Genomic DNA, 25,174 nt, shown 5'->3' with positions numbered 1-25,174 from the left:
AGAGCAAGTATTGGCTCACGTGGCAATTTAGAATTGAACACTTTACCAAAGCTTAGGGGTGGCGGGGGAGAGAGAACCAGGCTCTGAGCCATTCCATTCTCAGGATGCGGCGCCAGAATGCCATAAAACATGATTCCGACGAGGACTAATAATAATAGCAACTACAGTATCTGTCAAGTGCTTACTGCATGCCTGGCACTGTATAAGAGCTGGGGTAGATACAAGCAAATCGGGTTGGACACAGTCCCTGTCCCAAATGGGGCTTCCAGTCTCAATTCCCTTTTTACAGATGCGAGAACTGAGGCCCACAGAAATGAAGTGACTTCCTCCAGGTCACACAGCACCCAGCAAGTGGCAGAGCCAGGATTAGACTACTGACCAAAGAATCGTCTCGGTGCGGAGCTGGGGGAATAATCCCAGTCTGAACCGCTATCTCACAGTCATCAGAACTTATCCCGACCCCTCACAATTTAAAGGTCAACGGATCTGCCTCTACAAAGGTTGTATCCTTGCGGGGGTCTCATCTCCAACTTGGTTGGAGTAACTAATTAGTTGTTCTGACAAACTTTTAAGAACAGACCTTTGAGGTTTGAGAAAATGTCACCACTTTGCGGGGAAATTAGTGGCACGGTCCTCTGGCCAATAACTGGGGTCGTCATCTTTTCTTCCTCTTCTTCCCCCTGCCATTTCGTTCACTGTACCCTCTGCCACCCGCAGAAATTCTTCCTCTGTCAACTAACTCACTCGGCTGTAAATTAATGGGGATTTTTAATTCACTGGCTTCATCTTTACCTCCCTCACTCGACTCGGGGATTTTAAAGGAACAGAACCGGACAGATATTTCCGTAACATCCGGAGTAGTTCAAAACCCCTCTGTCCCGCTCTGAAAAAATCCCTTGGAATCTGCTCCAGAAATCCCCCACAATGCTCTGGCCCAGCGCATTGTACCTTCACATCATTAAATGTAACATGCAGAACATTACATTACTATGCTACACATGGCTAAGGAATTTTAGTATTCACGGGATTATGGTAATTAAGTCTTCCTTCACTTTGGGTGATTTGACACTTGCTTGACTATAATGTCACTCCACTTAAAGTCTGTGTAAACAACATTATCTTAGTCACTCTGCATTACATTTCCAACTGTGAGCAAAATTACAAGGTCAAAGTGGACAAGAATGCAGGTAATCCCGAGGAAACATCATGTAAATGACTCCCTCAAGGTTCAAACTGGGTTCTCGATACTAGTAAGCCCTTTGGGGCTCTCCACTGATATTCCCTTATTGCTTTCCAAGAGGGAGCTCGGACAAAACACCCACTTGCTCGGGGAGACAGTTGTAAAACCAAAGGACCTGCTTTCTTTATGTTTCCGAGGCACTGAAAGAAGCAAATCTCTGCCGAGATTTGCCAGATGAGTAAATCCCTCCGTTTTAAAGCGTCAAAGCGCTCAAAGAGTAGAATGAATAGAATGCTGATAGATAGGCGAATGGAACATTCTACCAATGGGTTTTCACCCTAAAGACCCCAAGTCTCAAATCTCCAATCCTAGCTTTAAAAAATCCTGATGTGTGTGCTTTCAGTCCAGCTGGTCTGTCAGACGCAGCATGGCCTAGTGGATAGACGATGGGCCTGGGAGTCAGAAGCTCATGAGTCCTAATCCCGGCTCCACCATTTATCTGCTGGATGACCTTGGGCAAGTCACTTCTCTGTACCTCGCTCAGTTCCCTCATTTGTAAAATGGGAATTAAGACTGTGAACCCTATGTGCGACAGGGACTGTGTCCAATCCAATTACCTCGTATCTACCCCAGTGCTTAGAACAGTTCCTGGCACATAGTAAGCACTTAAAAACCATATTTTTTTTCTATTTAGTCTGTGAGTCCTCTGTGAATCAGAGAATGTCTCAGCTCTTAGTACAGTGGTACAGTGCTTGCACAAAGTAATCGCTTCAATACCACAATTATGACTTGCCTGGTACCCTCGCTCAGTGTCATCAAGAAGCACAGACTTTTCTTAGTATAATGAAGCATTATTTCTCTAGATAAGCTAGTTGGCTGGTGACAAACAGTTGTGCCTGAGACCTCTGTGCTGAAATTAGTCTTACCCGTACCACTAAAACTTACTAAAAGTCTTTATGAAGTTGTGGGCAAATGGTCTTCAAACTCCCCGCCCGGGCCGTCTCTCTTATAGATCAACTTTATTCATTCGTTCATGCATTCAATCGTATTTGAGCACTTACTATGTGCAGAGCACTGTACTAAGTGCTTGGGAGAGTGCAATATAATAAACAAACACATTCCCTGACTTCTTTGAGCCCTCTGACCCCGTTAGACGTGAACATGCCCATCACCAGGATGGCCAGTGATGGCACTGGACAATACCAGACCACGTAGCAGAACACAGAGCTCACCACCCCCAAGAGGCCTTCCCAGACTGAGCTCCCCGCTTTTCCCTCTGCTCCCCCTCCACCCTCTGCTCCTCCCTCTTCCCCCTTCACCTCCCCCCAGCTGAGCCCCCTTTCCCTCTGCTCCCCCTCCCCTCCCCACCCTCTGTTCCTCCCCCTCCCCCCCTTCCCCTCAGCACTGTGCTCATTTATATGTATTTATTACCCTATATTGTTAATGAGGTGTACATCCCTTGATTCTGTTTATTGTGATAATGTTGGTCTTGTTTTTGTTTCGTTCTGTTTTGCTCCGCTGTCTGTCTCCCCCAGTTAGACTGTGAGCCCGTCATTGGACAGGGATCGTCTCTACCTGTTGCCAAATTGTACATTCCAAGCGCTTAGTACAGTGCTCTGCACATAGTAAGCACTCAAATACTATTGAATGAACAAGATGGTGCCATTTTGTGAAAGTAGCCAAGCTGGTTCAAATCGAGAGCATTTCTCTCTGACCCCATCACCAGCTCTAGTTTCAATGGCTCCCCTTCCCTCCGGGGCCTCATTGGCTGGAGTTATACCGGAAGGAGTCAGATAATAATAATAATAATAATAATAATGTTGGCATTTGTTAAGCGTTTACTACGTGCAGAGCACTGTTCTAAGCACTGGGGCAGATAGAGGGTAATCAGTTTGTCCCACGTGAGGCTCACAGATAATCCCCATTTTACAGATGAGGTAACTGAGGCACAGAGAAGTTAAGTGACTTGCCCACAGTCACACAGCTAAGTGGCAGAGCCGGGAGTCGAACCCACGACCTCTGATTCCGAAGCCCACGCTCTTATCGCTGAGCCACACTGCAGTGGTGAAAATTCAAATACTGGATGTAAAAGCATCCACTGCCATATTCAACCAATAATAATAATAATTGTGGTATTTGTTAAGTGACTTACTACGTGCCCAGCACCGTACTAAGAGCAGGCATGGATACAAGGAAATTGGGTTGGACACAGTTTCTGTCCCACATGAGGCTCATAGTCTTCATCCCCATTTTACAGATGAGGCACAGAGAGGTGAAGTGACTTGCCCAAAGTCACACAGCAGACAAGTGGTGGAGCTGGGATTAGGATCCAGATCCTTCTAGCTCCCAGGCCCTATCCATTAGGCTGTACTGCTTCTCAGAGACAAATCCACTGGATATCTGGTCAAAGTGGCATCTCTTCCAAGAGGTCTTTCCCAACTAAGCCCCTATTCCCTTTCCTATCTGCATCACCCTTGCACTTTAATTTGCACCCTATACTCACTCCACCCTTAGCCCCACAGCACTTAAGTCCATATCCATCATTTTTTATATTTTTATTATCCATAATCATTTCTATTAAAGTCTGTCTTGCTCTCTAGATTGTAAGCTCCTTGCGGGCAAGTGACATGTCTACCAAATCTGCTATACTGTACTCTCCCAGTGCTCTGCTCACAGGAAGCAGTCCATAAATACCATTGATTATAAAACTGGACTGAGAACCTCCCTTTTCAATGTGAACATAAAATGGTCAAAGTCAAGAGTAAACCATTTCTTTCCCCAAACTGCTCCTCCTTTAGGATTTTATTTTCTGCAAGAGAGAGTTTTCTCTACCACAAAGCAAAGTGAGCCAAAATAATATTGATTTGGAGTGAAAGGGGCTGTCTTTCTCTTCTGCCTTCTGCCTAATATTTGTCCCCACAGAGACAAGTGAAGATTAAATACAATTACTGTATCCTCCATTTGAAGAAATAGTAAACCTGCATCTGAGGAAAAATGGGTTTCTTTGGGCTGAATCCTTCCAACTGATAAACCACCAGGACCTAGTTCTCCTGGAAATTCTCACCTCGAATTTAGTCCATTTATGCAGAAAAAGTTTCCACAATTCTCCACTACCCAAATCTCCAGGTTTGGGGGGATTCAGATGCCAGAAGGTAGAACACTTGGAAAATGATTTCATTTAAAGATCTCAACAGAATACTAATAGGAAAAGACATTTGGCTAACCGTGGACCTGAATTTCATTCCTTCAGACTCCAGCATTTTTAGCACATTGTCATCAGAGTTTCTAGTCAGTTGCTCAACTACTTCTCCGACCTCAGTGTTAATTTTACAACCAAACTCGTTCTGACAACGAATGACTTTTCTTCTCACTCATCTGAGATTTTTACGGTGCTCGTTTGGCAGTTTAGCCGTTATTACGGATCAGAAATAGAGATGCTCAATTGTGCTTCTGATTGCAGGAGCTTGCGTGTGGGAGACTGTGTGGATGGCAGTGTGAGTTAGGGAGCTTTGGAGGAGGTGTGTAGGAAAAGGTGGGTGTGGATGGAAATGAGAATGGAGGAGAGATGAGTTACAAAGGAGGAGTATGTGCTAGAACCATAACTGTAGACCAGAAGCTCCTTGTGGGCAGGGACTTGTCTACCCACTCTACTACTGTACTCTTCCAAACGTTTAGTATAGTTCTCTGCGCCAGTAAGTGCTCAAATACCACCAACTGATTGCTAGACTGAGCTTTTTGTGGGCAGGGAATGTGTCTACCAACCCTGTTCTACTGTCTTCTCCCAAGCATTTAGTACAGTGCCCTGCACACGATAAGCACTCAATAAATACCCCTGATTGATTGTATTCTACTCTCCCAAGTGCTTAGTAAAGTGTCTTGATCACAGTAAGTGCTCGCAATCAATACAACTGGTTGACCTCACTGACAACCGAAATATTTGTTCTTTACAAAACAGAGGGGGCTCTGGCAGTGGTGGGTGATTTTCTTTTTTTAAAAAACAAGCGATAGAAGTAGGTTTATCTAAAATGGAAACAAACTTCTCAATGGCCATGGCCGGAAAGGACATGCAGATGTCATTCAATTCAATAGTATTTATTGAGCGCTTACTATGTGCAGAGCACTGTACTAAGCGCTTGGAATGAACAAGTCGGCAAATGTCCAAAAGGGCCTGCAGAACAGGAGGACTTTGTTCCTGGATCAGCCATAAGACAGGCAAACCGGGGAGACCGTAGCTGGCCAAAGCAAGTCTTTTGCCACCATGTCTCAGATGGCCCGTTTGGGTTTTTTTTTTAAAATAGTATTTGTTAATCCCTTCTAATGTGCCAGGCACAGTACTAAGTGTTGGAGTAGACACAAGTTAATCAGGTTGGACATAGTCCCTGTCCTGCACAGGGCTCACCATCTTAATCCCCATTTTCCTGATGAGGTAACTGAGGCCCAGAGAAGGGAAGTGACTTTGCCCAAGGTCAAACAGCAGACAAGCGACGGAGATGGAATTAGAACCCAGATCCTACTGACTCCCAGGACCAAGCTCTAACCGTTAAACCATGTTGCTTTGAGTAAAGGGATATGGGAGGGGCTTCATAAATCAGCTTGTTCATCTGGAAAATGGGAATTCCACTTCTCCTACCTCTCTGATGCTGAAACTGTACGTGAAACAGAGACTGTGTCTGAGCTGAATATCCACCATCTTCTCCAGTACTCAGCCAAGTGTTTGGCCTCTAGCAAGTACTTAATATATTTTCTGTGACGATTTGCTAAGTGTTATAAGAGGCAGACCTAGGGGAGCTGCCAAACTGGTTTAGAATATGGGGGTCAGGGTAGATAGCCCAACCAAATGGGTGGAGCTTATTGCTCCAGAGTTCAGGGGCAAAAATCCCCGAAAAAAAAAATGTGAGACAGGTAGACCTTTCTCCACACTCCCTGGAGTCATCCCTTCCCATCCCATTGTCCATTCCGATTCCTTAAATTTCTTCATTTCTGTGGCTGAGTGAATAGAGCACGGGCTCAGGAGTCAGAAGGACCAGGGTTCTAATTCCACGGCTCCACCACGTCTGCTGTGTGACCTTGGGCAAGTAACTTCTCTGGGCTTCAGTACCTCATCTATAAAAAGGGGATGAAGAGTGTGTGAATGCGCCATATGGGACAGGGACTGTGTCCAACCCAATTAACTCGTACCTACCCCAGCGTTTAGAAGAGTGTTAGCATACAGTAAGTGCTTGACAAGTACCACAGTTATTATTATTATTAGAACATGGTGGTCAGGTTACACAGCCCAAAAGGGTGGAGCTTATTATTACCGAGGCCAGGCTGAAAAATTCCCAAAAAAAGAAAACCAAACTGTGAGACAGGTTGGCCTTTCTTCACACTCCCCCTAGTACCCTTTCCCATCAAATTATCCATTCGGATTCCTTAAATTTCTTCTCAGTCTTAGACATACTTTACTAAAGGAGTGACAAAAGGAGTTACTACCCATGCTGAACCTTAGTTGACTAAATATGTAGCCATTACTCATGGAGATCATTATAGAATTAGCTCAGAAGCAGGGCAGAGCAGCCCTGTATCTTCTTTGCAAGAGCCATATGTATCAGTGTAAAAGGAAATTAAATACACGGCAAATTAAATCAACACAAAGCCACATCAGCAGCTTATGTGAGCAAAACAAATATTGTTCCCCTGGTATCTAGTAATTCCCAGTGTTTCTAAACTCTCCAAGGGAGTGCTGCTGGACAATAAGAAGAGACGGTAAGCATTATGAATAAAGATAAAAATCTCCGATGGCTTTGTTATTAGCGTGAACAAGGTACCGTCGTTACAAACGGCTTATTTTGAAAAGTCAGTATTTGCCTACGTTGATTTGCTCCGTGTAGACGGACACTGAAACGAGTTGTCATTTTGCAAGACTTTAAGCTCATGGCGGGCTGTGACCTGCATCTTCTTTGGGGTGGATTCTCCCCAGGGTTTAGCCCAGTACATGGCAGACAGTAGAGGCTCGTAAATACCTTGGCTGATGATCAAAAGTAATGGCTATGCTATTTATTAAGTAGCACTGTACTCAATATGGGTGTAGATACAATATAAGCAGATCACACACGGTTCCTGTCCCACAAGGGACTCAAAGTCTAAGCAGCTTGCGGGCAGGGAATCTGTCTACTGACTCTGCTATACTCCCAAGTGCCTAGTACAGTGCTCTGCACACTGCATTCAGTAAATGCCACTGATTTATTAAGGATGAAAGAATAGATATTGAATTTCCATTTTACAGGTGAAGAAACCAAGGCCCAGAGACATTAAGTGACTTGCCCAAAGTCACACAGCATGCAAGTGATAGAGCTAGAATTAGAACCCCAGGTCCCCTGACTTCCAGGCCCCAGCTCTTTCCCGTAGGCCACATTTTAGAGAAGTGTTACAGTGGTTGTGAGTATACGTGGGCAGAAATCAGCCCCTTGAGAACCAGGGAAGGCACACAGCCCATCTGCCACCCTCTAGCTCGGGGTAGGCAGATTTTGCCCTCCAGGAGTAGTTTGGTTCTTTATGGATACTCATTTATTCCAATTTTCTTATTTGTAAATATGTTTATGTCCAATTTTCCTATTTGTAAGTACATTTATGTCTGTTGGATTTTGCCCACCTCGAGCAGTTTGGTTATGTTTACTCATTTATTTTGATTTTCCTATTTGTAAATATGTTTATGCCCGATTTTCCTATTTGTACGTACATTTGTGTCTGTCGGGTTTTGCCCAACCCGAGCAGTTTTGTTTTTTTATGTTCGTTCATTTACTCTAACTTTCCCATTTATAAATACGTTTATGCTCATTGAGTGGAAAGAGAGCAGGCCTGGGAAGAAGAAGAACCTGGGTTCTAACCCGGGCTCCACCACTTGTTTGCTTTGTGAACATGGGCAAGTCACTACAACTGTGCCTCAGTTTCCTTGTCTGTAAAACGGGGATTAAATCCTATTCTCTCCTACAAAGACTGAGCTTCATGCAGAACAGGGACTGTGTCCAACCTGATAATTTGAATTTACTCCAGCGCTGAAAACAGTGCCTGGAACTTAGTAAGTGCTTAACAAATACCATAATTATTCCCTCTAGTCTGTTAGCTTGTTGTGGGCTGGGAATTTATCTGATATATTGTACTCTCCCAAGAGCTTAGTACAGTGTTCTGCACAGAGTAAGAGCTCATTGAGAAGCAGCGTGGCCTGGTGCATAGAGCACCGGGCCTGGGAGTCAGAAAGTCAAGGATTCTAATTCCGGCTCTGCCGCTTGTCTGCTTTATGACCTTGGGCAAGTCAATTCATTTCTCCACACCTCAGTTAGTCCCCATTTTACAGGTAAGACTGTGAGCCAATTAAGAGACAGGGACTTTGTCTAACCCGATTTGCTTGTATTCCTACCTAGCGCTTGTACAGTGCCTGGCACATAGTAAGCACTTAAATACAACAATTATCATTATTAATAAATATGAATTAAGCCCCTTGTGGGCAGGGATTGTGTCGTTCTTTCCCTGGCACTTAATACCATGCACCGCACTCAGTGAGTGTTCAGTAAATGATCATTATGATTACTTGACCTTACTTTGGGGTTGGGGAGAAGAGAGCAGAGAGAGAAACTGGACCTAAGCTTGCTTCTGATTTGATGGGGGAGGGAAGGACAGAGTCTCTTCTAATTATCCCAGAAAGGTTGCCACTCCATTTCTTCCGGCTTTAGCCGAGACCGTCTGACAGAGGATCCTTTAGGTAAACAATAGCCTCGGCTCCTTCTCGGCCTGGCCACTTTTCTCATATGTCCCGTGATAACAAAAGCACCTCGGAGATAAGATTCCGGTTCGGTCGTGTCAGATATCTCTCCCGAGCCACCGGTTACCACCTTTGTGTTGATTTATTCTTCTCAAGCCCTACTAGTAGTCATTTCGGTCTCTGATCCCGGGACCCCAAGATGGATCACTTATGGAGACAGTAAATACCTTTAGGATCAGGGTTAATTCATCCAACGATGCAGTGTCAAAATGTAACTCCATCCACTTAAAAATAATGGCGGCACTTATGAAGGGCTTCATTACGTTCCAAGCTCTGTGCTACCATAATCAGAGCAGGTACAGTCTCTGTTCCACACGGGGCTTACAGTCTTCAAAGGAACCGAGAGAAACCCTGTTTCCTCCCCACTTTAAAGATGAGAAAGCAGAGGTCCAGAGAGTTGAAGTCACTTGCCTAAGATCCACAGTGGGCAAGTGGTGGAGCTGGGATTAATTAATTAATGTTGGTATTTGTTAAGCGCTTACTATGTGCAGAGCACTGTTCTAAGCGCTGGGGTAGACACAGGGGAATCAGGTTGTCCCACGTGGGGCTCACAGTCTTAATCCCCATTTTACAGATGAGGGAACTGAGGCACAGAGAAGTTAAGTGACTTGCCCACAGTCACACAGCTGACAAGTGGCAGAGCTGGGATTCGAACTCATGAGCCCTGACTCCAAAGCCCGTGCTCTTTCCACTGCGCCACGCTGATTAAAACTCGAGTCATCTGGCTCCCAAGCAGAGTTCCATTTGGCCACACTTCCTCCCACCTGAAGCCAACGAATGTGACTTCCCCAGTGAATATACAGACTGTTTAAGCGGTACTAGCCTTCATGTCCTTGGTGACACCCTTTTCGATGACAAAAACAGATCCTGCTTGTTGTAGGTCTGTTGACTAGCCCAAAGTGTAGGGTCTTAAGCCACCATTACTGCCTAGCAGGACGCGAGGTTATGGCGCTCGGAGGGCCTTGATGTTCCAACAGCATGACTTCCCTGCCCTCGTATCCAAGCACACGGGTCTCGGATAGCCAACCGAGGAAGGATGTTAAATGAATTGATCCCCCTGCCGATATGTAATCCGACCCCCTGCAACCTCCCTCTGTTTGTTTGACCCTTCAGTGCTCTGCCCCCAGGAAAACTCAGCGTGACCTCTCCTTAAGGGCAACCCGATCTGGGCCATGGGACACGGTACACCGTGAACCCCCAAAGCTGTGGAAAGTGACTTTCCAGAAGCCACTCCTTCCATCCTTCCTGGGACCAGTTCATCCCTCTGCGTTCCAGGACTGGGCCGTGGTGACGGACCTCCTCCCTCCGCACTTCTGGGAGCACTGTCCTGCGGGACGTGACCACTGTTCCACTCATCTGCCTTGAGATCGCATTAATCGAGCACTTATTGGGTTCAGAGCACTGTACTAAATGCTTTGTTGAGTATGATACAAAAGAATAGTTATAGGCAATCCTTGCCCACAAGGAGCTTAAGGACCAGAGAAGCAGAATGGAGTATGTTGATAGAGCACAGTTGTGGGAGTCAGAAGAAAATGAGTTCTAATTCTGGCTTCTCCACCTGTCTTCTGTGTGATCTCGGGCAAGTCACTTCACTGAACCTCAGTTACCTCATCTGTAAAATGGGGTTTAAGATTGTGAGCCCCATGTGGGCCAGGACTCTGTGCAACCTGATTAGCTAGTATATACCCCAGGGCTTAGTACAGTGCCTGGCACAAAGTAAGCACTTAACACCACAATTATTATTATTACTCTAAAATTCTTTGGGCTTTCCACACCACCCAGGACAGCAATAGACACACTATACCATACCACCACAATTATATTATTCCTCTAAAATTCTTGGGGCTTTCCACACCACCCAGGACAGCAATAGACCCACTATCCTATCCATAAGAGAGCGCAGAATGCTCAGAAAGCATCAAAAGCTCAGCTGTCTGTCTCAGTTACTTTCTCTTCAATTGATATTTATGCCCTCTCTTACAATAATCTGCACAGGGATAAAAATAGGGTTGACATTATCTATATATATTCAAGAGAGTTTATATTTTTCAATTAAATCCTCCTCGACCTCTGCTCTTTAAAGGTTAGAGAAATTCCAGATTTTAGCCTGTCTTTACGGCTCCTACCTGGTAGTGCTAAGGTCAATCTAATTCGCCTTTTCAAATGCTACATCTTTTTAAAAACAAGGTACCCAGAAACGAACACAATATTCTAAGTGGGGTGAGGAGAGCAGACGACCTCATCAAATGTTCCTCAGATTCCCGGAGCACCACTGTGATCGAGCTTCCCCTCCTGGGGAGTGGCAGGTGAAGCTCTCGGATGGCTAGAAGACTCCAGGATTCTAATCCAGGTACTGCTACTTGCCTAAGTGATGTTGGGCCAGTCACTTATCTTCTCTGTGACTCAGTTTCCTCACCTTTAAAAATGAGGTTTAAATTCCCCTTCTCCCTCCCCCTCGAACTGCGAGCCCTGAAGTGTGCAGAGATTGGGTCCGATCTGCTCAAACTGTACAGACTCCAGCAGTTACTTCAGTCCTCGGCACATAGTAAGGTTTAACAAATACCACAGTTTTCATGATGGGGGCTAGTAAGTGCCACCGTGGAAAGAGAATGGTTCACAAGGGTCTTCTAAACTATTAAAAATAATGGCGATGAAGACATTTGTTAAGAGCTTGCTGTGTGTTAATCACCGTGGTAGATATAAGGTTATGAGAGAAGACACGGCACCTGAACTACAATAGGGCTTCTAATCTACCTCATTTCCCTTTTCCAATAGAGGAAACCGAGGCCCAGAGAGGCTAAGTGAGTTGCCCAAGGTCGCCCAGCAGCAAGTGGTGGAGGTGAGTCTTGACCCCAGATCTCCTGCCTTTCAGTCTCATACCCTTTCACTCTTTCCCTCGGTAAGCCTCAGAATAGTTTCCCAAAGTCAAATGTCAATCTTTCCACAGGGCAAATGGGTCAAGTACTCCAGCGAACAGGGAGCATAAAGTACAGTAATACTGCTTGTAAAATTCAACAAGAGGATGGCACCGTGGGCTTGTTGTGAACGAGGAACATGTCTACCAACTCCGCTGTATTGGACTCTGGACTCTGTATTGGATTTGAAGTCTGTACTGGCAGAGTCCAAGTGCCTAGTACACAGCTCTGCACACAGTAAAGGCTTGATGAATACCATTGATGGTGAGTCAGAGGACGGGTTCTAAACCCAGCTCTGCCATGCGTCTGCTGTGACACCCTGGGGAAGTGAAAGAACCTCTCTGGCCCCATCTGTAAAAATGAAGATATGACACCTACCTCTCCCTCATCTCTTACACAGTGAGTCTCAGGTGGGGCCTGGGACTGTGTCTAGTCTAATACTCTATGTACTCTATGTCCATCCCCGTTCTTAGAGCATGATTCGACCCAAAAGCCTACAAGTGGCATGTCCAATTCTTCATTATGGCTTTTGTTAAATGCTTACTATGTTTCAAGCACTGTTCTAAGCACCGGGGTAGACACAGGTTATTCGGGTGGGACACAGTCCCTGCCCCACATGGGGTTCACAGTCTAAGTAGAAAGGAGAACAGGTATTGAATCCACATTTTTCAGTTGAGGATACTGAGGCACAGAGAAGTGCAGTGACTTGCCCACGGTCACACAGGAGGCCAGAGGAGGAGCAGGGATTAGATTCTAGGGCCTCTGACTCCCAGGCCTGTGATCTTCCCTGCTCAATGCACAGACATCAGACTTAAACAGCAACAGTCAGGTGAGTGGATAGAAAATAAAGAAGTGTGATCATCTGATCTTCATTCATTCAACTGTATTTATTGAGTACTTACTGTGTGCAGAGCTCTATACTAAGCGCTTGGGAAAGTACAATATTACAATAAGCAATAATATCCCCTGCCCATAAGCTCGCAGTCTAAAGTTTGCGAGAACCCAGACAAGGCTTCTGATTAACCTGGATCATGAAGCCGATGGAGAAAAAACAAGCCTCTCAATGTCTCCTTCAATCAGTTGATCAATGTCATTTATTGAGCAGTTACTAAAATAATAATGATTGTGATATCTGTTAAGTGCTTACTATGAACCAAGCATTTTTCTAGGCACTAGGATAGATACAAGTAATCAGGTTGGACACAGTTGCTGTCCCATATGGGTCTCACAGTCTTAATCCCCATTTCACAGATGAAGTAACTGAGGCACAAAGAAAAGTGATTTGCCCAAGGTCACACAGCCGGGATTAGAACCCACATCCTCTGACTCCCATGCCCGTGCTTTTTCCAGTAGTTCCTATGCATGGAGGACCGTACTAAGAGGTTGGGAGAGTACAATACAACCAAGGCTTCCACTGAACGCTGTTGCTGCCCATTTTACTACCAAATATTTCCTTTCAGCTCGTTTGCTTGAGAAAATCTCTGCCTGTGTAATGGGAGACTGCTGCCGGAGTTCTTCTGTATGTTTATACTTCCCTCTCCCTCAAGTACTCAATCCTCTCTCACCGTTCAGCCCTCTTTCAGATTACATTAATGCCTCTTCTGGCTCCATAGTAGTGGGAACTAACTCCAGCTGTTGCAGAGTGAGCTCCTAATCCCATTAAGAACCTCTAGAGCTGAGGAGATAGCGCTGAAGATTTTCCTTGCATCCACACATGCTGGATTATTCCAATGACCCCCTTGTAGCACCCTGATAAATCTTCCTACCTTCCCAGGCATGCCATCCCACCAGTCCCCTCTTCACTCTGGAATTTATGTTTGTTATTGACAAATCGCTTGGGTCATTTATCTAGTTTCTCCCTCAATTGTGGTGTATTTATCCATTTAAACCTGGCTGCCCCGTAGTTGTAACTTCTTCAATACAGGCATCTTTTAATCAATCATTGGTACTTATTGAGCACTAACTGTGTGCAGAACGCTATACTAAGCGCTTGAGAAAGTCCAAGATCACGGTTTGGGTTGACACGCTCTCTGCCCACATGAGCTTCCAATCTAGAGGACCACCAGTGATTGACTTTTCAGCCTAGGGATTCATTCAAGCAAATTTATTGAGCACTTACTGTGTAAAAAGCACTGTATTGTGCCCCTCCTTTGTTCTGCTCCTCCTCCCCGCCCCATAGCATTTGTGTATATAGGTACATAATTATAATTATTATATTTATTTTTATTAATGATCTGGATATATCTATAATTCTATTTGTGTTGACGCTATTGATGCCTTTAACTTGTTCTGATGCCCGACTTCCCCCTTCTAGACTGAGCTCACTGTGGGCAGGGATTGTTTCTATCTGTTGCTGAATTGTACTTTCCAAGCACTTAGTACAGTGCTCTGCACAAAGTAAGCATTCAGTAATACGACTGAATTAAATGAATGCATTTAATTCATTTAAATGAATGAATAAATGAATGAATACTAAGCGACTGGGATCTTGTTCTAGGCAAGTTCGACCAATGGGTGCTGAGCTCCATATGGACAACCGATGAGAGGCATAGCACACTTTACCCCCAAGGCAGAAGTGACCTCACTTCCATTTCCCCACACTCTCCAAAGGACAGAGCCCTTCCGCATTTCTTCTCCGAGGGTCCTCTGATGTCTTTGTTGACCGTTCCTCTTTCTTACTTTTTTTTTTCCACTGGTATTTGTTTGGCTCTTACTATGTGCCAGGCACTAAGTCCTGGGGTAGATACAAATAGGTTGGACACCATCCCTGTCCTACATGGAGCTCACAGTCTTAATCCCCACGTCACAGCTGAGAGAACGGAGGCATGTAGAAGTCGAGTGACTTGATGTTGATGGTATCCGTTAAGTGTTTACTATGTGCCAACCACTATTCAAAGCAGTGGTGGTGGAGGGGAAGAATACAAGGTAATCACGTTATCCCATGTGGAGCTCACAGTCAATCTTCTTGTTACAGATGAGGGAACTGAGGCACAGAGAAGTTAAGCGACTTGCCCAAAGTCAGACAGCTGACAAATGGAGGAGTCAGAATTAGAACCCATGACCTGACTCCCAAACCCATGCTCTTTCTATTTAGCCACGCTGCTTGCCTGAGGTCCCACAGCAGAATTCTTTCCAATTCCACCACTTGTCTGCTGTGGGAGCTTGGGAAAGTCACTTCATTTCTCTGTGCCTCAGTTACAAAATTTGTCTAATGGGGATTAACACCGTGAGCCCTCTGTGTGATTAGTTTGTATCTACCCCAGTGCTTAGAATGGTGCTTGACACATAGCAAGTGCTTCACAAATACCACTCGTTCAGCTCCGGAGCCTCACCCTGATCATCGCACCAAATAACAGTGAGCAATCCCTGAAGGTATTTGTGTCTGGAAGCGGCACATTCTGTCCCTCCCACGATGCCAGGATCCTTCCCTTCTGCCCCTTCCACTTGGTGTCTTTATTACTTCAGGTATGAGGCCCATGAAAATCTCCACCAAATAAAGATGAAGGAAAAATCAATAGCTTTTTCACACTTCCTAGCCAGTCTGCCTCCTTGGTCCGCAAACCCATACATAGGCTTCTGGCCACATTGCCGCCCCTTGAAACAGAAGCTGCCCATCACAAATGTAAAACGAGGCTCAGAGGCAGAGTTCAGACATTCACTGAAGAGCATCATTGCCTAGCAAGGTTTCAAATAGAGTGGGATCTCAAAAGGCTGAGCTTAAAATTATGGGAGAGCCAAAGCCAGTACAATTTGAGAAGGGGCAAGAGAAATGTCTAAAAAGTACTGTGATGATCTAGCAAACCACCATGCTGAATATAATAATGTTGGTATTTGTTAAGCGTTTACTACGTGCAGAGCACTGTTCTAAGCGCTGGGATAGACACAGGGGAATCAGGTTGTCCCACGTGGGGCTCACAGTCTCAATCCCCATTTTACAGATGAAGGAACTGAGGCACAGAGAAGTGAAGTGACTTGCCCACAGTCACACAGCTGACAAGTGGCAGAGCCGAGATTCATACCCATGACCTCTGACTCCAAAGCACGTGTTCTTTCCACTGAGCCACGCTGCTTCTCCGAATATGGGTAGCCCACCCTTGACATGAAACATTTCTACCGGCCCAAGCCAAGAGAACATATTTTTTTTCTATGTCATTTCTTAAGCACTTACTAAACACTCTACTAAGCGCTGGGTAGATATAAACTAATCAAGCTGCACACGGTCCCTGTCCCACATGGGGTTCACCATCTGAACCCCCATTTTATAAAGTAACTGAGGTGCAGAGAAGTAAAGTGACCTGTCCAAGCTCACAGAGCGGGCAAGTGGCAGAGCTAGGATTAGAAGCCAGAGTGTCCCACCGGTGCCAGTCTGAGAGAATCAGCGTGCCCCTCTTTAGAGGCGTTGGCATTGAGGATGTGAGAAGAAAAACAGCAGCCTACCACAACAGCTGCTCTTCGGTGAGCTGAAACTGGGAAATGGAAAGCAAAGAGGACAGAGAAAACGTTTTAAGTCCCCGGTAAAACCAAGCCTTAGACGGTATTGCATCCCGGCTGAAAACCCAAGGTCAGTGGCCAGTGTCAGGCTAACGTGCCCATGGCCATCCAGAAGGAACCGGCTCTTTTCGAGCCAAAGCACCGTAGGGAGACGAAGAGGCAAAAGAGAAAATGACACCAGACGCTGCAAATATAAAACAAAACCCAACAAAGGCAGGCCTTTCTGGGTGCTCTTTGTGGCCGGGACCCATGGTCTTGCAATGGCCTTATTGGCCACATGCACCCTACTAAGTGAATCTCCCCATTAATAGCGTTGTCTTTGAATATGACGACCCCACACACACGAGATCTCTACTAAAGTTTTGGAGAGATGACATCATTTTCTAATATAGCCACTGGGTTTGATAGACACACACACACACCACTCACCGGGAGGTATCACAAGAACATTTCCTGACCCAAACAAACCACACTTGAGCAAACAGTGTGCTCAAACATGCCTCAGGCCCCCCCTCCCTCTAACGCACACACACACCCTCCCCCCCACCAGAGCAAAGCATACAGAAATGTGTTTGCATGAGAGGACAGTGTACAGGCCTGGCACATGAGACAATGTTTAATAATAATAATGATAACGATGGTATTTGTTAAGCACCTACTATGTGCCAGGCATGGTACTAAGTGTTAGGGTGGATACAAGCAAATGGGTTTAACACAGTTCCTGTCCATATGGGGCCCTTCAGTCTCAATCCCCATTTTACAGATGCGGTAACTGAGGCCCAGAGAAGTGAAGCCACTTGCCCCAGGTCACACAGCAGACAAGTGGCAGAGTCAGGATTAGAACCTAGGTCCTTCTGACTTCCAGGCCTGGCTCTATCCGCTACACCATGCTGCCGCTCCAACTTTGCGATTGGACTGTGAGCCCGTTGTTGGGTAGGGATTGTCTCTATCTGTTGCCGAATAGCACTTTCCAAGTGCTTAGTACAGTGCTCTGCACACAGCAAGCTCTCAATAAATACAATTTAATGAATGAATTGGTTGCGCAGATGGGTGGTCGCAACCAAAATCTCTCCCGCCTTTTGCACTCGGGCCGATCGACAGCTCTGAAGACACAACTGGTCAGCCGCAAGCCTCTCCTGAGGCTAGAGTTTGGGGATCTAATCGACCGGTTTCAGCAGCACGGCCTAGTGGAAAGGGCAGGGGCCTGGGAGTCGGAGGACCTGGGTTCTAATCCCATCTCTGCCACTTGTCTGCTGGGAGACCTTGGGTAAATCGCTTCTCTATGCCTCAGTTACCTTATCTGTAAAATGGGGATTAAGACTGCGAGCCTTATGTGTGACAGGGACTGGGTTCAACCTGATTAGCTTGCATCTACCTCAGTGCTTAGTAAATTGCCTAGCACATAGTAAGCACTTAAATACCACTACAGGAGGGCCAGTCAGGCTATACTTGGTGTGCTTGTCCTGGGAGCAAGTCCAGGATCATTACCTTAATTCAAATGATGCCCAAGAAATACATTCCTTTGAAAAAAAAAAAAAAAAACCAAATGAGGAAAGGATTTTCCCATAAACTCAGGAGCTCTGGGAAGACAAGAAACTCATTGTGGGCAGGGAATGTATCTGTTCATTGTTCTACTGTACTCTTCTGTGCTTAGTACAGTGCTCTGCACATAGTAAGCGCTCAAATCCAGCTTGAAGGAATGAATGGCCCTGGAGCCCACTCAGTGGCACTCTGACCTTCTCCCTTTCCCTCCCACGCTGCCGCCATCCACATTGCGGCCTGCCACACTTTGCTTTCAATGACATTTGAGTACTGATTGTGTGCAAAGCATTGTACTAAGCACACGGGAAAGTACAGTACACTAGAGTTGGTAGAAATGATCCCTGCCCACAAGGAATTCACTTGATTTCTGGAGCATGGAGGTGGGGCCCGGAAGCGTCCAGGTATTTGGAAGCCAGAATAACACCTTGCTTACTCACCCACTGTCACCAGCTCCGCCTCCACTCCACCTCGGACGACGTCATGGTCGCCTCAAGACCTTCGCCTGGAATCGGGAGTGTCCCGGTCCCAAGGAGAAGTCTGGCGTCCTGATCTTCCAGCGGGACTCAACTCCTTCCCTCACAGCAAAATCCCCATAGCCACACCCCCAGTAACAGCCTCACGGCCAGTGACACCCCTAAACAACACAAAGAGCAACAACCTCATAGTGTCACCCTTCAACCATACATAACAACACACCCTCAAAGCCACACATAAGCTGCACATTTTTCCATAGCACAACATGCCCACACAGCCACACACCACCTTCATAGTTACACTTGATCACACACAACCCCTTACACTACACAACTACAGAGCCCCACACCACCTCTTACAGCCTCTCCCAAACACACACCACCCCATAACCACAGTTTACCGCACACAGCCCCTTACAACCACACACCTCCCTCAACCACACATTACCACACACAGCCACTCACAACCACACAACTGCAAAGTCACACAGTGCCTCACACAGGTCCTCAAGGCCGCACTTCACCCCATGTCGTTCATACAGCCCCTCACCTGAACAAACAGCCCTTCACCAATGCACACAACCCCTCAAAGCCATACAAAACAACACACCACCACACACAACACTCATAGCCCCCACACAAAACAACACCCTATCTCACAGAGTAATACACCACCCCATAGAAAATGCACAGAGACCCTCTGAGCCACACGCCTTGAGTCAGGCTTCCTCTTGTGGCAGGAAGTGTGCTGAAGTACTGAATCTCCAGTGAGGAAATTAGTGCTCCACGAGGCTCAGGTGAGGTCATCAATGGGAGAAAAGTCTCAGGTGAGGTGCTGACTTCAGTGGAGAACTTGCCTGACCTCAGCACAATCTCCACGCAAAGGAAAACCCGGCCCCCATTCAGTGCTTCTCCCTTTTCATAAGGACTCTCAGCTACTCTGTTCCATTTGCGATCACCCTAAAATAAACTCTCACTTAGTCTGTTGATTTTGGTTGAGAGTCGCTGTTTTTATCCTCTTGAATTTTAGTGGTGAACTTAAATATAACTCACATGGATTCCCTAGATTTTCTCTAGGAGCTATGATTTAGGATCTGATTTCTAGGTCTCAACTGGAGCCTCCCCCAAAAAATCTCCAAGTGTGTGGATCATCTCTCTTGGAAATCAGACTTTTCTACTCTCTATGTAATTCAGTCACAATGTCAGTGAGTGAGCCGGATCTCTTTACTTGGTTTAGATGCTGGGAAGCAGCTCGGGCTTGAGAGTCAGAGGTCAGGGGTTCTAATCCCAGCTTCCCTGCTTGTCAGCTGTGTGACTTTGGGCAAGTCACTTAACTTCTCTGTGCCTCAGTTCCCTCATCTGTATAAGTAGGGATTAATACTCTGAGCCCCACGTGGGACAACCTGATCACCTTGTATCCCCCTAGCGCTTAGAACAGTATTCATTCATTCAATAGTATTTATTGAGCGCTTACTATGTGCAGAGCACTGTACTAAGCACTTGGAATGAACAAGTGGGCAACAGATAGAAACAGTCCCTGCCCTTTGACGGGCTTACGGTCTAATCGGGGGAGACGGACGGACAAGAACAGTGGCAATAAATAGAGTCGAGGGGAAGAACATCTCGTAAAAACAATGGCAACTAAATGGAATCAAGGCGATGTATATTTCATTAACAAAATAAATAGGGTATTGAAAATATAGACAGTTGAGCGGACGAGTACAGTGCTGAGGGGATGGGAAGGGAGAGGGGGAGGAGGAGAGGGAAAGGGGGGAAACAGTACTTTACACATAGTAAGCGCTTAACACCATCATTATTATTATTCTCCAGCACAAAGGTTGCCTTCTTCTATACATTTCCCCCCCTTCTCAGGACCACACCTGGAGAGTTTCTGTACTCTACCAGTCTCAGCTACGGGAGGGAGTCAAGCAGAGGCATTCCCATTCCATTCCAAGCTTAGGCAGTGGCTAGCAAGAGTAAGGCAACCTGCTACAGGTCAAATCTTCCTTGTGCTTGGTGACGGCGGCCTGGGAGAGAGTCGAGGGTGGAGACTCAGGTTTACACTGCGGAAGAAGGTGATTCATTCATTCACTAGTATTTATTGGATGCTTACTATGTGCAGAGCACTCTACTAAGCACTTGGAATGTACAAATCGGTAACAGATACAGTCCCTGCCCTTTGACGGGCGCACAGTCTAAACCACTTGCATATTTTTACCAGGAAAACCCTAAGGATACATTACCAGAATGATTACAGATGGAGGTGGGGCGTTTTGGGAGAGATGCATCCATGGTTTCACTATGGGTCAAAAATAATTCGCCAGCATGAGATAAGACAATATGTTCCTCAGGTGCCCAGCATGGCACTCTGTTTCAGTAAAGGGCTCTGGGCGTAGGAAGCACGGAGCATGATGCCCTGCCTACAATACAGCAGTGTTCTGGGTACGAGTGACACGAGGCACAGTGCTCTGAGTAGTAGAAATCTGGCACAGGACCCTGGGCACTATAGACACTCGGCAGTGTTATACACACCATAGGGACCCAATTCAGCATTCTGCAAACTGTAGACACCCAGTACAGTCCACTAACCTGTACACAAAAGACGCCCAATACAGTGCTCTTTCCAATGTACGGGATCAATGCAACATCCTGCACACAGTAAGCATCCAGCACAGTGCTCTTCACAGTAGACACTCACTACAGTGCCTTGCACACTGCAGACACCCAGCACAGCCATCACGCACTACCGCTCTGCACACAAGAAGTGTTGGTTCGATGTGGTCGAAAGTGAGGAGCTATTTTAGTTCCTTTCTCTCTATGGGGAGAGACTGCCACGTGACCTCAAAAAAAAGAATGTGTTTACAATCATTAAACTCTTTGAAAGTATAAGTAAACTATACAGAGCACAAGCACCCGCTCTTCACTGAATTTTTTAAACATCTTGAGTTCCTAATTTCATTCCATATTATAATAGTAATAATATCAGTAATAATAACTGTGGTATTTAAGTTCTTACTAAGTGGAAAGCATTGTACTAAGCACTAGGGTAGATACAAGATAATCAGGTCCCACAAGGGGCTCTCAGTCTAAGTAAGAGGGAGAACAGGTAGTGAATCTCTATTTTGCTGATGAGAGAACCGAGGCACACAGTAGGTAAGTGATTTGCCCAAGGTCACACAGCAGACAAGTGGCGGAGCTGAGGTAATAATAATGTTGGTATTTGTTAAGCGCTTACTATGTATAAAGCACTGTTCGAAGCGCTGGAAGATACAAGGTGATCAGGTCGTCCCACGTGGGGCTCACAGTTTTAATCCCCATTTTACAGATGAGGTAACTGAGGCACACAGAAGCGAAGCGACTTGCCCAAAGTCACACAGCTGGCAAGCGGCGGAGTCGGGATTAGAACCCACGACCTCTGGCTCCCAGGCCCGAGCTCTTTCCAGTAGGCCGTGCTACCTTACAGAGATGTAATATATTAGCAGGATGAATCGTTGCAAATCTGGTCATGGCCAGAGACACACCAATTCTCTCAAGGAGAAATTATGGAGAAAATGTGTGCCCTCACAACCGCATGTTGTGTTCAGTGCACATTAACTTAATAATAATCATAATGATTATGGTATCTGTTAAGCACTTAGTATGTGCCAGGCACTATACTAAGCACCAGGGTGGCTACGAGCAAATCCAATCGGACACAGTCCCTGTTCCACGTGGGGCTCACAGTCGCAGTCCCCATTTTACAGATGAGTGAAGTGACCTGCCCAAGGTCACAGCTGACAAGCGGCAGAGCAGGGATTAGAACCCATGACCGTCTGACTCCCAGGCCCGTGCTTGAGCCATTACGCTATGCTGCTTCCATATCCTATTTCCATATCCTACTCAGAGAATGTACAGCTCGGCATATCCATGCGTCCTGCTTCTTCCCGTCTATAAATTATTTTGGTGTCTGTGTTCCCCTAGAAATTGAAAGGTCTTTGAAGGTAAGGATTGAATCTACTAACTCTACCGAGAAGCAGCGTGGCTCAGTGGAAAGAGCACGGGCTTAGGAGTCAGAGGTCATGGGTTCGAATTCCGGCTCCGCCATCTGTCAGTGTATGACTTTGGGCAAGTCACTTCACTTCTCTGGGCCTCAGTTCCCTCATCTGTCAAATGGGGATGAAAACTGTGAGCCCCACATGGGACAACCTGATCCCCCTGTATCTCCCCCAGCACTTGGAACAGTGCTCTGCACATAGTAACTGCTTAACAAATACCAACAGTATTATTATTATTATTATTACTGTCCTCTCCCGAGCCTGAGTACAGTGCTCTGCATGGTAGGCACTCAAAAAATAATAATGTTGGTATTTGTTAAGCGCTTACTACGTGCCGACCACTGTTCTAAGTGCTGGGGTGGACATAGGGTCATCAGGTTGTCCCACGTGAGGCTCACAGTTAATCCCCATTTTACAGATGAGGTAACTGAGGCACAGAGAAGTTAAGAGACTTGCCCACAGTCACACAGCTGACAAGCGGCAGAGCCGGGAGTCGAACCCATGACCTCTGACTCCGAAGCCCAGGCTCTTTCAACTGAGCCACGCTGCATCTAAAAATCCAATTGATAGTTTGACCGATTGAGACATAGGGCTATTTAAAGTCCCCGTGTCAAAAAATCGGGGCCGCCAGATGAGTCCGAAGAAGAAATCGTCATTCGCGATAGGGTGCTGCGGCATCCCCGAATCAGCTATAAACCCGACGCTGCCGACATACGGGCAGATCTCCACTCCCACCTCCGGCCTCCCAAATTACTGAGTGGGTCTTGGACTGCCTTTCGAACTAAAGAGTTTATGCAAAATTTTCCAAGTCGAATATCATCACCAAAAGAAAACTCCTTGAGGCAGGTACTGTTTAAAGGTTTTTCGAAACCTTAGCAGATTGCCAGCTGGAGCTGAGAAAAGACAAGCTGTTCTTTCTTTTCTGAGAGACTGATGCAGGTTTTAGCTGTGTTTCATCTCATTAACGGCTGTGTCCACGAGGGCCTCTTCAAGGGTCCCTCTGAAAACCTCACAGAAGAGTTAGATTTAATCCAAAGTATTTCTCCTAGGTCACCCTATCGATGGCGTAGTGGAAAGAGCACAGGCCTTGGAGTCAGAAGGCTGTGGGTTCTAATCCCGGCTCTGCCACCCGTCTGCTGTGTGACCTTGGGCAAGTCACTTCACATCTCTGTGCCTCAGTAACCTCATCTGGAAAATGGGGATTGAGACCGTGAACTTTACGAGGGAAGGGACTGTGTCCACCTTGATTTGCTTGTATCCACCCCAGCGCTTGGTACGGTGCCTGGCACACAGAAGGCGCTTAACAAATACCACTATTATCATTATTATTATTGTCATTAATCAATGGAATTGATTGAGTGCTTAAGGGGAGCCAAGCACTCTGCTAAGCACTTGGGATAGTACAGTACCGTAGCCCTGGTAACCACGATTCCTGCTTTCAAGGAACCTATAGTTGAAATAGGGAGACAAAGAAATTAATTCCAGGTATGGGAAAATAGTAAGGCTTTGGGCATATCGCTGCCGAAACATGACTCCCCATTCTTCATCATTATCACCATCAGTGCTATTTACTGAGCACCCACTGTGTGCAGAGCACTGTACTCAGCGCTCGGGAGAGTACGCTACAACCGGGTTGAAAGACACGTTCCCTGTTCACAATGAACTAATAGCCGGGAACACGCGCCTGAACTTTGCCCGGGCTCATTCACTGGGAGAGAAATTTGATTTCAAAGCCTCCTCCTCAGATACCTCACCAAACTTGACTTGCCTTTGTCCCCTTAAAAATGAACAGGGACCAGAGTTCACAGCTGTTGGAACAGGGCTGTGTTTATAAGGACAAAAATATTAAAGATGGGAATTCTTTTTAAACAAACAAACACAAAAATCTCAGTTTCCCCTAAGCAAACACACTTTATCTTTCATCTTATTAAGAAAACACATGCCTATTTCCTTTTCAATTTGTGGAAAACAGTTTTATGGGGTTTTAGAAAACGAAAATAGCGTCGCCTCCTCACAAATCCGAGAGACGCTCAAACTTTGGCCCTTCCCCGAACCGAGTCTGCGAGCATAAATCGTGTAACCTTGGAAGGTCGGGGCCGAGCAAATGGTTTGGAGACCAAACGAAACGGCCAGATCCCGGAGAACCGGACAGGGCTCGGGGTAAGTCAAAGGGGAAGGCACATAAAATATGAATTGCCTCCTCTTCACTGCCCCTGGAGAGAGTGAGACGACGGCCCCTGGAATTTGGGAAACAAATGGCCAACTAGTCAGTACACAGATGCACGCATACACACGTGCACACACAAACACACACAGAGGCTTATGGCCCGAAGGAGGATTTAGCCAGCCCAGAATCCAGACTTCCTCTCTCCAAATTGCCAACTGCGCCAAGCCTTCCCATAATAAACTTTCTCCTTTCCCATAATGGTCCACTCTCCCAATTCTCCAAATTCTGAGCAATCATATTTAACCGCCCCCAGATTTGGCCCAGAGCAGCAAAAGGGCAGAGCCGATCATTCTTCAGGAGCAGCAAGGTCTAGTGGATAGAACCCAGGCCAGGGAGTCAGGAGGACCTGGGTTCAAATTCCAGCTCTGCCACTTGTCTCCTGTGTGCGGTTTTGGGAAAGGCACCTCACTTCTCTGTGCCTCAGTTACCTCGTCTGTAAAATGGGAATTGAGACTATGAGCCCCAAGTGGGACATGGGCTGTGTCCAACCCGATTTTTTTGTATCCACCCCAGT

At 46.1% G+C, this 25,174-nt stretch overlaps 1 protein-coding gene and 1 long non-coding RNA gene across 3 annotated transcripts in view; both read right to left on the bottom strand.

Moving 5' to 3' along the window:
- The window catches only part of LOC114812868, a 28,916-nt gene extending 9,802 nt beyond the window's left edge, over positions 1 to 19,114 (bottom strand). The window contains exon 1 of the long non-coding RNA XR_003760483.2: positions 18,364 to 19,114. This is a non-coding gene — a long non-coding RNA (uncharacterized LOC114812868). The remainder of the gene's footprint in view (positions 1 to 18,363) is intronic.
- The window catches only part of DACH2 (dachshund family transcription factor 2), a 448,249-nt gene that overhangs the window by 328,988 nt on the left and 94,087 nt on the right, over positions 1 to 25,174 (bottom strand). The gene's annotated exons all lie outside the window — the stretch shown is intronic.

The sequence above is a fragment of the Ornithorhynchus anatinus genome, chromosome 6, assembly GCF_004115215.2.
Source record: "Ornithorhynchus anatinus isolate Pmale09 chromosome 6, mOrnAna1.pri.v4, whole genome shotgun sequence".
Classification (NCBI taxonomy): Eukaryota; Metazoa; Chordata; class Mammalia; order Monotremata; family Ornithorhynchidae; genus Ornithorhynchus; species Ornithorhynchus anatinus.
This window is presented reverse-complemented; position numbering and strand designations above follow the sequence as displayed.